The following is a 14115-nucleotide window of genomic DNA, read 5'->3' on the forward strand; positions in this document are numbered from 1 at the left end:
AAAACTGAAACAGTTGGTCTCTTGTCACTGAAAATTTGATCAGGTGTTCCTCCATTGAAGCAGTTCAGATTACATTTCTAACAAATACCACAAGCAGCAAAATGCTTTCACCTATTAAATCCTTTACACAAGAGTTGAAAGTAACTCAAACCAGCTGAAGTGAAGTGCAAGGTACATGGATAGTGTCACTATTCTTGTTGCTACATTTTTATTGCGCTGTTGATAACAGATGACACCCATTGGAACAGGATTCTTTATTATTTTTTGAACTCTGAATAGTGTCACAATTTCAAGTGCTGCATTAACTTCTGAGAGTTTTTATTATAACACTCTAGCAAACCAGGAAATATGATGAGAAGGTGTAACACTCGACTTTTCCTGACATGGACGGTCTAATAGGGAGCCAGAATTGCTTTCACTTAAAATGGAAATGAAAGGCAAAAAACCCTAACCTAGATCTATCTTGTGCAGCAATAATAATTGCCTGTATCCACCATATTACTCATATCATAGTGTAGCATAAATGTTCCAGTAAAGTGCTGGGTGAACCATATTGTCTGCAAATGGTTGTACCTGCCAGTCATGATATTAGGAGGTTAATAAAAAAGCATATCCAATCATTTCATAAGATCACCACAAAGAGAGGGATTGTGATTGTTTTGTCCCAAGTAACTCTGTGCACTCAGGACAGAGCAAATGAACAATACTTCCTTTCTTTTCCCTGTACCCTGCTACTACCAAAGAACAACATTTTACTTGAAAACCTGTTGAGGTCACTGCTTCACATCCATTAATGCAGCTAGATGAGTGAAAACAAGTGCACACATCTGCTAATCAAATCTTCTGGACAGAGCTGGAAACGAGAAAAAGGTTTTCAGATAGGAAGAGAGGCACCCAGCTGGGAGAACAAGCCTCAGCAAGAAAGGGGAGGCAGAACAGCTCCCTCACTCTGTGCCAGTGGAGCTCGTGGGCTGCAGTGGAGCACAGCAAGAGGATGTAAAGGAAAAAAAAAGGGAAAAATACTCCAAATGAAAAGAAAAGCTGCATGGAATTCAGTCTTTCATAGAAGAGGGAAGAAAGGATTGAAATTAAAGGAAATGCACAATTTGTTTTAAACCTGTTGTCCTGGTTTAGGGCAAATTTGTTAAAGAATCTGCAAAGGAGGGCCCCTCCAGAAAGCGAAACCCCCACGGCCCCTCCCCCCAACTGGTTCGGGAAAAAAATTCCTTGGAGAGAGGTGGAAAGAACCTGTTTATTTGACTGGCCCAGCACCCCCCAGCACACAAAATGAACAATACCCGATGACACCGCTTTGAGAAAGATGACAAAATCAGAAAGTCCCTTTCGGGGGTGGTTGCTCTGTTCTCAGTCCCTCCGGCGCTGGGGCAGCTGCTGCAGCTGAACCTTCGGTGTTCCCGGGTCCCAGTCCGGAGCAGGTTCGAGATGGTCACAGAAACAGGAGAGGAGAAACAGTCCGGAAGGAATATGGACTGTTTAGCTAAACTAGCTAATAAGCAGAGGCGAAAGCAGAGCAGAAGCAGAAGCAGGAGCAGAAAAGGGAAGCCAGCAAAGCAGTAAGCTGAAGCAAGAAGTGAAAAGAAGCTTTCCTCTGTGTCCCTGATAAGAGAAACCCAAACGAAACTTCCACTCTTCAGAGCCGGTCTTAAAGGCACAAAACAGATGAATGGGGATACAAGCATCATAACGTCACCCCAGGACACCTGTGGACTCCATTTTCCTCATGGACTGATAACACACTCTGCAGCTCCACAAAGTTCAGTGATCAACTCTGTGTTTATCCAGGACCCTGTACACAACAGGACCTTGGCGTCTGGATACTGCAGAAATATAAAAAGTTAATTAAAAAATAAAGAGCAATGGAAGGTGGAACCAAGCCCCTGAAAATGGAAAGAAATGGAGAAGGTTAAACTACAAGCAGCAGAAGTTAGACTTCATTTCAATGAAGTGCATGATAATTGATGTCCATACCACTGCTGCTAGATCAGTTTACAGACTGCAGCACAATTCTGAGCTCAGGACAAATTCACCAGACAGAAGTAATATCAAATACTGCTGTAAAGTGTATTATAAAGAAACCAACAATATCAGCAAAGTTTCATACAAAGAGAGAGAATCGATCTATGAGCAATACCACAGAAAGAATTAAAGGATAAATTATGTTTTTCTCCAGGTGGAGAGTTACATATGCCTCAGAAAATTGCTTTTTTTGTGACTTTGTTATTGTTTTAAAGCAATAAAGATAAATTGAAAAAGTAAATAAAAAATATCCTAAGCTCATTTCCAAATAATACCTGTCTCAGTCGAATCACCATTTTCCAATTGGTTTGTCTTTTTAAGAGGCCTAGAAGGCTCTGAATACAAAAATGCTAAAAAATCACTCTTTAGATCTCAGACTTGTATTTATTAGGACTGAACAGAAAACTTGGATCTATGAGCCTTCATTTCTTCCCCATCCTTTTGATCTCCACCAATCATTCTGTGTTGGAAAAAGCTCATTAGAGCTTTCCTTTCCATAACCTATGGAAATCCATTAAAATCCATGTTCAGAAAATGTTTCAGTTTATATTCCAAGTACTTCCTAAATGGTCAAGTTAATTTCAGTAAATCCTGTATTTTTTCTAAAAGAGAAATCCCACAAACAATCAAAACAAATAAACAAAAACTTAAAGAACATCAACACAAAAAAACCAGAACAACCCAAACAACCAGGAAACACCAACCAGAAAACCAAGTACACATAGTCTGGACCCTAGCTGACATGTACATTGATCTCATTCTCTTCATACATAGCTCCATCTTATTTCTTTTTATTCCCTCCTTTCCTTTTTTTTTTTACTGTTCTCATAACACTTCCTGAAGAACTACAAATATGCTGATGTCCTTCTATGAGAAATTTCTCTTTTCTCTGTGTTTTCATTATTTAATTTCAAGTCATAGTTTCCAATGTAGGGCTACTTAATACATTTTAGATTAGTTATTTATTTTTATTTTTGGAACCAGCAACCATTTGTGGAAGAAGATTTTAAGAACTGTGTTGCAACTTCCCCTTCATAAGGCTGCTGTCCAATAGTGAATTCCTAAATGAGAATCCTCCCTACTGATAATAATTTTTTCCATCTTATTCTACAAAGTTAAATTGACTGCTTCATGACAGAGATAGGAAATAAGTATGTTACTGTCAATTAATTAAAAGTCTATCTGACACTGGCTCATCTTCATTAACACCTGCCAGTCCACTACCAGAGACTGAAAACTTCTTCAAAAAGAACAAAGTCCTCTTTTTTCAATTTTGAAATGCTGACTGCACTTGCACATCTTATTTTAAAACTGTTTTATCATAGAAAATAGAGTAAGGTCCCCTCCTAAATTCCCTTTCTGCTGACTCTGTTGAGGTTAGAACTCTGATCAGTAGTGACAAAATATATGGGACAGTTTGTAAAATCCTTGAGGATTTGTATGTCACCAGAGCTTGTTCTTCACATTTTATCTAGGCTTGTAGGAATTAGCTGTACCTGATGGAAAACTTTTCCCTTGCTGTGGCTATGAAATTCTTCATATAGTAATTACATCTGTATTTATAAAATCTCTGCTGATTTTTCATCTGATTTGTAGAAAACCTGTTTCCTATTCTTTTATTTAACAGTCACCATAGCTGTAAGATAAACACGCATCTGTTTCTTGAGAGCTGGTGAGTTTGTCTTCAAGCAAAGAACACACAGATCAGCCTACATAAAATACAGTGTTTATCCATTGTGTGCAAAATACATTTGTGTTCTACTTATATTACTTAGGGAAAAAATTGCCAGCCCAGATCTGATGCTTTAGTTCTATCATTCAAGACAATTCCACATGTCTGGAAACAACTGAGAGGGTTAGAATAGTTTGAGCTCTGACACTGGTGAAGTTTTGCTTGCTCAGAGAGCTCTCTGCAAATTTTAGCCCCAGGGAACACTAAAGAAGTTTCAGCTATTGTTTGACAGAATACGGGTTTGAGACAAGACATCTGCAACAATCCCTTAACCTCCTTTTCCATCCCCAGCTGCACAAATCTCTGAAAGAGAAGTAAAATAAACAGTTGAAAAGGCACTGCCAATCAGCAAAGCAATGTTCAGAGGTATTTTCAGGAGTCCTGTCAGTCCTATGTGAATATATCTAATCCAAACTATTTTAAGATATTTTTAGCACCTAAATATTCAAATATAAACCTTCTAGACTATCCCAGTATTTTCTTCATTCCTATTCCTAGTGCAACTCGATGGAAGAAATATCCATATAATGTCCAGTCTAATACCTGCTGTCAGTCTTGTTCCCCTGTACTAAAAAATGAAGCACAAGAATCAGACCTGTGCCTGTTTTCTTTCTTTTCACTGTTTGTTCTGGTATTTTAAGGTATAGCAAAAGAGTTGAATCTGAAAAACCAGGCTTTTTAACTGTCAGCTTTAACCAAGTTATCTCAGTTGAAATAAATTCAATGAAGTTGAATGAAATTTCAGCTGAAAAATTACCCAAAACCAGATAATACTCATGGTTAATTATATGAAACTCTAGAAATTAATCTGTTATATTTTATAGGACTAATCCAAGGATGTTCAAAGACATCAGCCTCTCTTAGTGGCTTAACATTAAGAAAATAACTAGCATAAAGGAAATCAAGTCTGAGTGACAAAAGACTGTCTTTAAAAAGCAAAAGTACATGGAGTCTTTTACATAGCAAATTTTAGAAGTTCTATTTTCCTCCATTTGAAATCTGATCACAGAGCTCCAAAGAAAAACTTACATAGACAGAGTTACAAATTAAATATATTCACTACTCAGTTGAAGTCATCCCTCAGAGGCCCCTGGACACTGGGCGCCCCTAGTTTGAATCTAAACTATCAGAAATAAGTGAAACTTTACAAAAACTCAAATAAAAAACTATGGGAGGTGCAAATATATAGATATGAGAAATTTTCATTGAAAAGGACCCTAAAAGCTTTTTTGCTTTCTCTTCCTCCTCAACACATTTGACTGGAGCAGGAGAGAGTGCTTTTAACACATAAAAAACATTCAAATACAATGGAAATGTGGGATAACTTTTATCCACATGTTACACCCATGACACAGACCAGCAAAGCCTGCAGGGAGGGAAAACAAAGATAATTGTCTGGGGGTTTTGGCCTTCTCTAAGAATTGCAGAGCAGGCAAGGAGTCTATTTAAAAAGACAATTTTGATTTCTCTCCAAGAGCAAAACCAAGGAACGTGAATCCAGCTGATTATAGATATGGCATAGCCAAATGGTTTCTTGAATGAAACAAAATCAGATTTTGTGGCCTGAACCTGTCACAGATTCTATCTTTGTTCTGAATAATAACTAGGACAAGGCTGTTGCACACTGGAAATTAAGGGCTGCATTTATAAATTAGTAAGACAATTTCCCTAATAGCACATTTTGAGAAGATGCTTAAACTTTCTTTACTACAGTAAAACTTCAATATGAGCACAAAGGCTTCCTTGATTTGTGAAAGGAGTGAACAGTGCTCATGTTGGCTATAGTCAAAACTTAGACCAGGAACCCTATGTCACTAATTGCTACAGATTTTTCTAGTAACAAAACCTGAAAATATATTTCCCTAAAACAAGTAAAATGAGCACAAACAAGCTAGCTTTATTTGAAAGAAATAATAAAATTAAAAGCAAGTAGATTACCACCTAAATTTTCCAGTTCAATACGCAGAATAGCAGGAAGACACTTTCTGGGTTTTTTTTTTCTTTTTCCTGTTTCTGATTGGGGTTTTTTGTTTGTTTATCTGTTTTTACTTTGGGGGTTTTTTAACATTGTAAGAAAAAGACATCCTGACTCAAACAAATGCAAATTCTTCTTTCCAGCAGCCATGGGACACAAATGAAAATAGATTATTTTTTTATTTCTATATTACCTTCTGTTCCATAAGTTGCCAATGAACAACCTTAGGGACAAAGTTAAATGGTATACCTGGAATAATCTTGGGTAAAGGCAGGTGGAGGCACTTGGATTGAGAACACAGACACATCTCTCTTCAGTTGAAGCCAGCATTTAAATCTGGAACAGAGGTTCCTACTCAGATCAGCAGATAAAAGAGCAAGAAATATGAAATACTTCCTTTTTGTTTGAACAAAGATACTTCTAGTGTTCATCTTCTCAGTAAAAAAGTCTTTTCTTGGCTAAAATCAACAGGAACCATCATTCTTTATGGCCATTTTTACAGCACCTGCATCAGCTGAAGAGGGGAATGGTGCTATTATCAAGCATTACTCAGCCCAAAGGGGAAATATTATAGAATTATTAGAAAATTGACTTATTTAAAGAAAGGGTTTTTTTTTTTTTTATTGACCCTGTTTTGTGTTACTCACAAGGAACCTGACAATCTATCCTCCTATCTTTTACATCAGAGCAAAAATGTAGACATAGTAAAATATTTATGAAGCTATTTATAGTCCCTACTAACCCAGTTCAGACTGAGGACAGTGAGGAATACATCTGGCCACTCCTCCAGCCAAAATTAGTTCTACAGCTGGCAATTCTAAAAGGCCATGTCATTATATCAGTGAGTCCACTGAGCTATAAAATCTATCAGGTTGCAAACCCAGATTCCAGAAGGCAACAGCTAAGCCAAACTATAAATTTCCTATGCTCAGATAATTTTGATTATTTAGTTTTCAAATGTGCTGAGAATATATTCCTTTATAAATTATAGTTTATTTGAGGGAACACAAACTCTCATCAGGCCAAGCATTTTCAATTGAGTGGTTCGAAGCAAATATTGCAACCTTGAAGACACCAGGGCAGCTGCAAATGTCTAATTCTATAACTAGAATATAATTTCACATTCTGATTTATCATCAATGTGTTAAAGATAGCCTAAACATTGACTCAATAACAGGAAGTTATCCTGACTGCCAAAGTCATCCACAGGTGTCCACTAAGCAGGAAGGCTGGAGAATGATGACACCTGCCCCAGCTCCCTCTCTGTCTCACTGGGATGGGACAGTGCAGAGCATGTTTCCAGGCCACAGGAACTTTGTGGAAGGGTTTCTCCCTAACTCCTCAGGTCTTTATATCCCACACCAGGCTCTGAATATGATCAAAGCCTTGGAGAATCTTTCTACAGAAGACTACATTTGGTGTAGTCAGAAAAATCTCAAAAAACATCTATGTCTGCAAGATAACTGATTTCTAAAGCTCACAACTGCTCCTCTTTGTGTATAAATACAATAATAGACAGGGCTGACAACCTTCAGCCACCAAATACCACTATCTTAAGGACCCAGGAGAGACTAGGTATGAAGAAGTTTTTGCAACCCATGAAACCACAGAAAGTTGTCACACTGGGAAGCCAGACCAGAGGACAGGCTTCTCCTGCACTTGTTATGGCACATCTCTTAGGAACAGTTCTGTGCTTGCTCCCCCTCCAGAAGTTTCCTCCAGCTCAGTATGCTCAGGCATTGCCAGCAGAAAAGGTTTGAGGATTACACCTCATCTGCTTAGGTGCAAGCCTCAAAACAGAATATACATGCATCTGATTCTGAGCCATTAGAACAGCTATGCCATGAACTGCAATCTGAGGGGCAGCACCCAAAGAAAGGGTTCACTGCCAAACCTGCAGGTTGCACTATGCAAGGTCTTGGCAAAAATCTGATAAGCTTTAAATATTTTAATTAACAACTTGGATAGAAAATATGTTACCACATTTCTGGCTATCACTGAGCTGGTAGGGGTTGCAAGAGCAGGATTAGATTTCACACTAATTTCAGAAATCAGAACTGAGTTATAATAGCCACAGGATTCAATTCAATGGAGGCAAAATTCAAATATTTCATTTCAAAAAAATGAAAACATAATACAAAATGTTAGCTACCTGGCTAAACAACAGTTGAAACAGGGATGTTGTAGCAGCTCAAAATAAACAGAGGCCAAAACTGAATGCTGGTACAAAACTAGTAAATTTCAATCTGAAAAATTCTTTTTCAAGCATGTGGGAAAGACATGTGAAGTTTTCTGCACTCCTGGCAATGAGGAGGCTCAGCTGAAACATTGTTGGGTTGGGCCATTTCTCTGTGAGAAAGGCAAGGAGGCTGCAGACAGCCCCAAGGGAAGCCTTACTACTGACAAGAGGTTTCACAAGCAGCATCTGGGAAAACAGGCTAAGGGAACTGGATATCTTCAGTATAATGAGGACAAGATAAAGAGAAGGAAGGACTTAAAAACAGTGTTTAAGAACAATATCTAGAATTTGTTGTAAAGCAAGCAACAAATAATTTCTTTCCATAACTACCAAAAGATAGGATGAGAACTAACTCAATTTTATTTCAATAAAGAAGGATTTCAATTAAATATTACAGGAGAAACTTCTCATTCTAAATGTACAGGCAGAGACTGTGTCACTGCTGTTGCTAGAAGGGGAGATTGTCAGGAGGGAAAATAAGAAATAGTAATGCCAGAGTTCCAAGTTTGTGTAGTCAAACATAGGAAGAATGAGAGCATTGGAGCCTCTTGCAGATTTTCAAGTAAATAAAATTTTCATGAGCCTATTTTTTTCTGGGAAAATTATTTCAGGAGAGTTCCAGTGAGGAATCTGCTGGAATGGATTTGGCCTGCTTGCAAAAACTCTGATGTGAAAATAAATGCTTTTTTTCCTGACATAGATTTGGTAACTTTTTGAGAACAAAATATTGTGCTTGTTGCTGTGAGGGGAGTGGGGAAAGGTCAACATCAAAGAACAGCAAAGACAAATACTGCATCAAAAATCTTGATCTTCAGAGATCCCTTTAGCACAGTATTTATAAAACAAAAACAGCTAACAAAACACAATTATACAATAGACTGGGAAAGAAAGCTGTCATTTTGCCAAGTGACACATGAAATCCTTTTGCTAACAGGATAAATCGGTGACACATATAGTTTAACAGTTCAAGAACAACAGCATATTTCTTTTTAAAGGCCCAGCACAGTGAAATTATATTACATAATGAAATTGCTGTTTTGTACTTTTAAAAGGTAATTTTAATTGTTTCCAGATAACTACATGTTCATACCTGTACACCTGCCATTACACATATTCCCTTCTGAAAAAAAAAAAAAAAAAAACCACTAAAAGAAGGAAGGACAAATAAATTATAATTAGGAAAAAAACATATTGTGGAAGTGCTCATCACCAAACTCACATTTAATAAAGAAGAAATACATAACTGCAGAAATAGATATTTTATAAAATAGAAATAAATGCTTTTCCTCCCTGAATAGGTGATTCATTGTTGAAAATGTAAGACAAATTGGTGGGGGGAAGCATTGTCTGGGGGTATTTTAGGAATACTTAGAGAAAACAGATGGAAAAGTGGTTCTTGGCAGGTGGCTGTGATTCCAGACGTAGACAGATGATAAGGGGTAAATAAACATTCTAGAAGAGAGAATGGACATGCATCTCCTTCAAATGCACCTGTGCTCACCTGGGACAAGAACTCTGCTGTTGCTGTTGGCACTTCTCATCACAAGCACTGCTGTTGATGGTGTCCAAGGAAACTAAATTCTGTGCTCTCTTCAGGAGATCCCATGCTCCACTTAGATATGCAATTATTTCCTAGAAGTTAATAAGAGTTTCCAGAGTGGAAAGAACCCACAATGAGTAGGATTTTTTGTCTTGAAATTCCATTTCAAATAGGGGATTTCATTCTCCCTTTGCACCCATCATACACCTAGAAAAATCATATGGCAAAATTTTTAACTTAGAAAAAGTCAATGGAAAACAAAATAGTTCTCAAATGAAACAAGGATGTCAAGCATGATGAAGTCACAGATCAAAGGACATCACATGTTCAAGTAAAATTTGCTTCTCTAGCCTTAACTGGCCACAACAGTGTCACAACCTGAAAACATACATAATTTTTAAATGAACTGAAGGACATTTAAATCCATAAAAATGTGGCTTTTCTCTAGAAAGACCAGTGCCATGAAAATACAGAATAAACATCTAAGAGAGGGAGTTTTGCATCTATTGGTTTAGGGAAGGGGAATCTGGAAGTTGGGGGCTTGGTTTCTGGCGTGTTGGGTTTAATTCCTGGTTCTACAGGAAGTGTAAAGGATTATGCCAGAGCCAACAATCACAACCTCTTCCAAGATATTCCTGTCTATCCTATATTAATATAGACTTCAAAGACTACTTAAATGAAAATAATGGCCACTTAAATGAAAATAAAACACTGGTCTCATTTCGGTCTTCCCAAATCCATGGACAAATAATTCCAAACTTTCCCAAGCATAAATCATTTAGAAAGGGTGTTGTTGCTACTGTGGGAATAAAGATTTTTATCCTGTGCAGCATTTTTTGAGGCTTTTCTCTTCAAAAATGCCAATAAATGAATTTTGTTTTAAGTTTTTACAAAAAAATTTACAACCAAATATAGTACTGCTAAACTACAACCAAACAAACCAACACCCAGACAACAGCTCTGTAAAACACCTTCAGGAACCTAAGTTAAATGAAACAATTCAATTTTGGTATTTCCCTTAAATTACCTAAAAAAGGTATTTGTTGGTTTAAAAGATGGCACCATTATGATTTGGTTAATCTCATAGTGTCTTTGTAAGCTGTTCACGTAAAACCTCTGGTTCAAAGGCAGCCAGTGATGGATGAAACAGGTCTAATTACATATCTCTTTGTAGGTTTGTCAAATGCATAAATATTACACAAAGAAAATGGCTGTGTGATAAATTATAGCAAATTACTATAATAAAAAAAGTTTACTTTTGTTTTTGATAATCAGTAAATTAATTGTGTTTGTTGCCAATTTAAAATGTATAATTAGTACTACATCTGTGTCATTTAAATCAGCTAAGCAATTCTCATTGTATCATTACTGGAGGAATCTGAAGTGTATTTAATGTATTAATGATTCACAACAGGGAAGAATTCTCATTAGTGGAAACTTTTGCATAGTCAATAACCAAGAAAATTAGTAAATAAATAAATGAGTTTTCCACTAGCCTATCAATTCCATGTAGGCTAATAAATACTTGGTAGAAGGGTAAATCTCTCAAAAAAATAAATTAGATATATATCAAGGGTGGATGTTTGCAAGAGCCACAGACACAAATGATTTTAAATATTTAATGGAAATTTTGAAAATTAAATAGATAACTAACATGTTAATAATTATATACTAGGCAGAATACAATCCTTTTACCTGTCCTCCCTACCAAATCAGTCATGCATTAAAGTCTGGTTGAAAATCAGGTTACTAGAATTTCAAGGCATTCAAGCTGTTCCTAATATTCTGCTTACAACAAAAGGAAAGAGAGAGCAGTGACATAACTGTAATATTTCAGTGCACTAAGACAGCCCTACCTGCAAATCTCAGCAGGAACAAGGCTGGGATGAGCTTGCTCAGTGAGGGTGCAAGAGGTGACCACAGACCAGCTCACACTTGGCCAGCACCACTTTCTTCCCCCTTTGAAAAATTGGCAAATTCATGCAAGTCCCATAATCACAGAATGGGCTGAGTTGGAAGGGACCCACAAGGATGATCAAGTCCAACTCCTGGCTCTGGACAGGCCAGGCCAGGAATCCTGTGGTTCCAAGTATCTGTTTTCACCTGGTGTGCAAGGACAGACAGAAGATGGAGCCCAGTGCCAGCCAAAGACCTGCAATGGTTCAAGGCCCATTTGAGTGGGGCCCTCACTGTCACCTTTAAGATGTGCCATATAAGAAATTATAACACTGCAGGAATCAATCAACTTGCTTTTTAGCATCCTAAAGGGCAGAAATAAATGAAAAAAAAAAAAGTACAATTAAGTAGAGACATTGGTTTCTGTACCTCTCTAAAACGAGATTTATGATCTTTGCAAATTTTGAATACAGACACAAGACCAGACGCAAGACTGGAAGATCTAGAACTTTATCAGTCTTCTCTGTATCTTTTACTGTTTCTTTCTGAAAGACAGCATTCCAGACAAATTTAAAAAAATCATGGAATTTCTTATTTGAGCAATCACTTTCCTGATCCTTAAAAACATGTATCTTCAGCAAGCTGAGAAAATAATTTCAATAAAACTGACCCATCTAAATAGCTGAAAATCCAGGAGTATGGCTTCTAAAGAGTGGGAAAAGTGAGTATAGTTTAATCTCACTGAAAATAAACCTTAAAAAAAATGAACAAACTTCTCTTGTTTTTTTTTTTTCCTAAAATTTCTAAGTCTAGTTGAAAGTTAGCAGAGCTGAAAACAAAGACGACATGAGTGAAAGGAATAATTAAAAAGCTCAACAAAACAACTCTGCAATTTTAATTTACTAAAGGTAAATGTGATAGAAGTCTTTCCAAACCCTGTTGTCTCAAATTATCCATAGCAAATATTAAACATTTTCCTTTTCTTTACCAAGTAGTATAGATTCATTCAGGGTGCTGAAATGAACATAAAAAATTAGATTATTGTACACACATGAAAAAAATTACTGTGTGACTAAACCCACTACAAATGATTCCCTTATTTCTTAATTCTCTAATTTACTTCATGAGGAAAGTCAGAGATTAAAGCAAATATTTGTGGAATGGATCACATTGTCAAGGACTATAAATAGGTTGTGATAAATACAAACAGAATCAGTCTTTTCTTTCAGGATAGAGCAGGAAATAAAATACTTCCCTCAAGTGTTCCACTTCCCTCAAAAACTGAGGAAAAAAATTTCTGGAGAAACTGGAGCAGTTTTTGCTCCTCATGCCAATTTCAATGACCATGCCTCAGGTTAGGAGGGGTGTTCTCACTGAGGTAAGGGATTTGGGGTCAAACTCTAAGGTCACTTTGCAGGATGAAGGTTGTCATGGAAAACAGAACAAGAAAAATCAGGGTCCCCATGTGAAAGAAGCCAGGACCAACTCTGGAGGAAGATGTTAGTTGGTTTGTTCTTTCTTTGAAATGCTGTTTGGATGTGTGTGTATATTCTGTAAGTTTATTTCTATGTTTAAAAGGAATAAAACTAGAAACAGCTTTGAAGCATCCTTCAGGTCTTCTAAATGCAAAAAAAAAATATATATTGCAAGCTACCATTAGGACATTTATGGATAAAAAATAAATTTAAGAAATGCTAACAATACAAAGCTTGTGTTTTGAAAGAGCCAACTTTCTCACTGGAGTAACATGCAATTCCTATAAGGAATTAGCTCTGAACTAATCCTCTGGTTTTGGTTTCGTTTATTGTAGCTGACCAACAGGCTAACAGGTGATCATGAGGCCCTTGAAGGCAGACTTATTTCAGGTGCAACGTGGATTCCCATCACTGATCATCCAAAAGATAAGTTGGAGCCCACGGGCTGGAGATGGGACCATTGGAGAGTAGTGGGTTGGCAGTTTTTGGGGCAGATTTAAAAATTAGCTGAGGGAAAAGAGACCTTTCCTAAGGACCTCTTAGGACAGCTAAAGGGTGAGACTCTACTTTTGATGGCAGCTTTCAGGCGGGCATTTCAGAACAGCTCTGGTTTGTGTCATGTTGTCCGGTGTGCCGTTTTACCTAGTGTGTCTTTGGGGTCCCTTTTGCCTTCCCACCTCTAAGCCCTCACCACAAGCATGATGTGTGGTGCTTGATGTCCCCCTGTTTGTCACGTTCTGTGTCACGGGTGTCTCCACACCTTGGTGCCAGAGCTGTTCTGCCCTGCCGCGTAGCCTGCTGCAATAGGACAAGCCTGGGGAGTTGAAATTTGTAATTTGGGTGTATTTGGGCTCTAGATGCTATTCCTAGATTGACATAAGGTGTTTGCAGATTCTGAGTTATCCTGGTGGCGTCTGACATATGTTCTAACTTTCTTTCAGGTGCAGATGCATTGCATCCATGGCAGAGGGTCAGGGTTAGCAGGTGCCGGGCCTTCCTAGGAGCACGGTGAGTAGCAGACTGGTGGGGTTTTGGCCGATGGGGTGCCAAGATCAGGCACTGATGTTTGGTTCTCTTTACTCTAGCTGTCTGAGAGACATCAGCCCAGTGACAGCAGGACCTTCCCAGCTGACGAGGTGGCCTTTCTTTGCACCTGACACGGACCGGCATCGCCAGACGTCTGAGAGATAAGTTGAGGGCTATGACCCACAGAGGGGATGA

General features: G+C 37.7%; 1 long non-coding RNA gene across 1 annotated transcript; it reads right to left on the reverse strand.

The window, feature by feature from the left end:
• Positions 1-1607: 1607 nt before the first annotated feature.
• On the reverse strand, positions 1608-11880 carry LOC141728287 (uncharacterized). Its single transcript, XR_012579210.1, has 3 exons — positions 11380-11880; positions 9485-9730; positions 1608-6080 (listed from the first exon to the last, which is right to left on the reverse strand). It is a non-coding gene; the product is annotated as an uncharacterized LOC141728287 (long non-coding RNA).
• Between the last annotated feature and the right edge of the window lie 2235 nt (positions 11881-14115).

The sequence above is a fragment of the Zonotrichia albicollis genome, chromosome 2, assembly GCF_047830755.1.
Source record: "Zonotrichia albicollis isolate bZonAlb1 chromosome 2, bZonAlb1.hap1, whole genome shotgun sequence".
Classification (NCBI taxonomy): domain Eukaryota; kingdom Metazoa; phylum Chordata; class Aves; order Passeriformes; family Passerellidae; genus Zonotrichia; species Zonotrichia albicollis.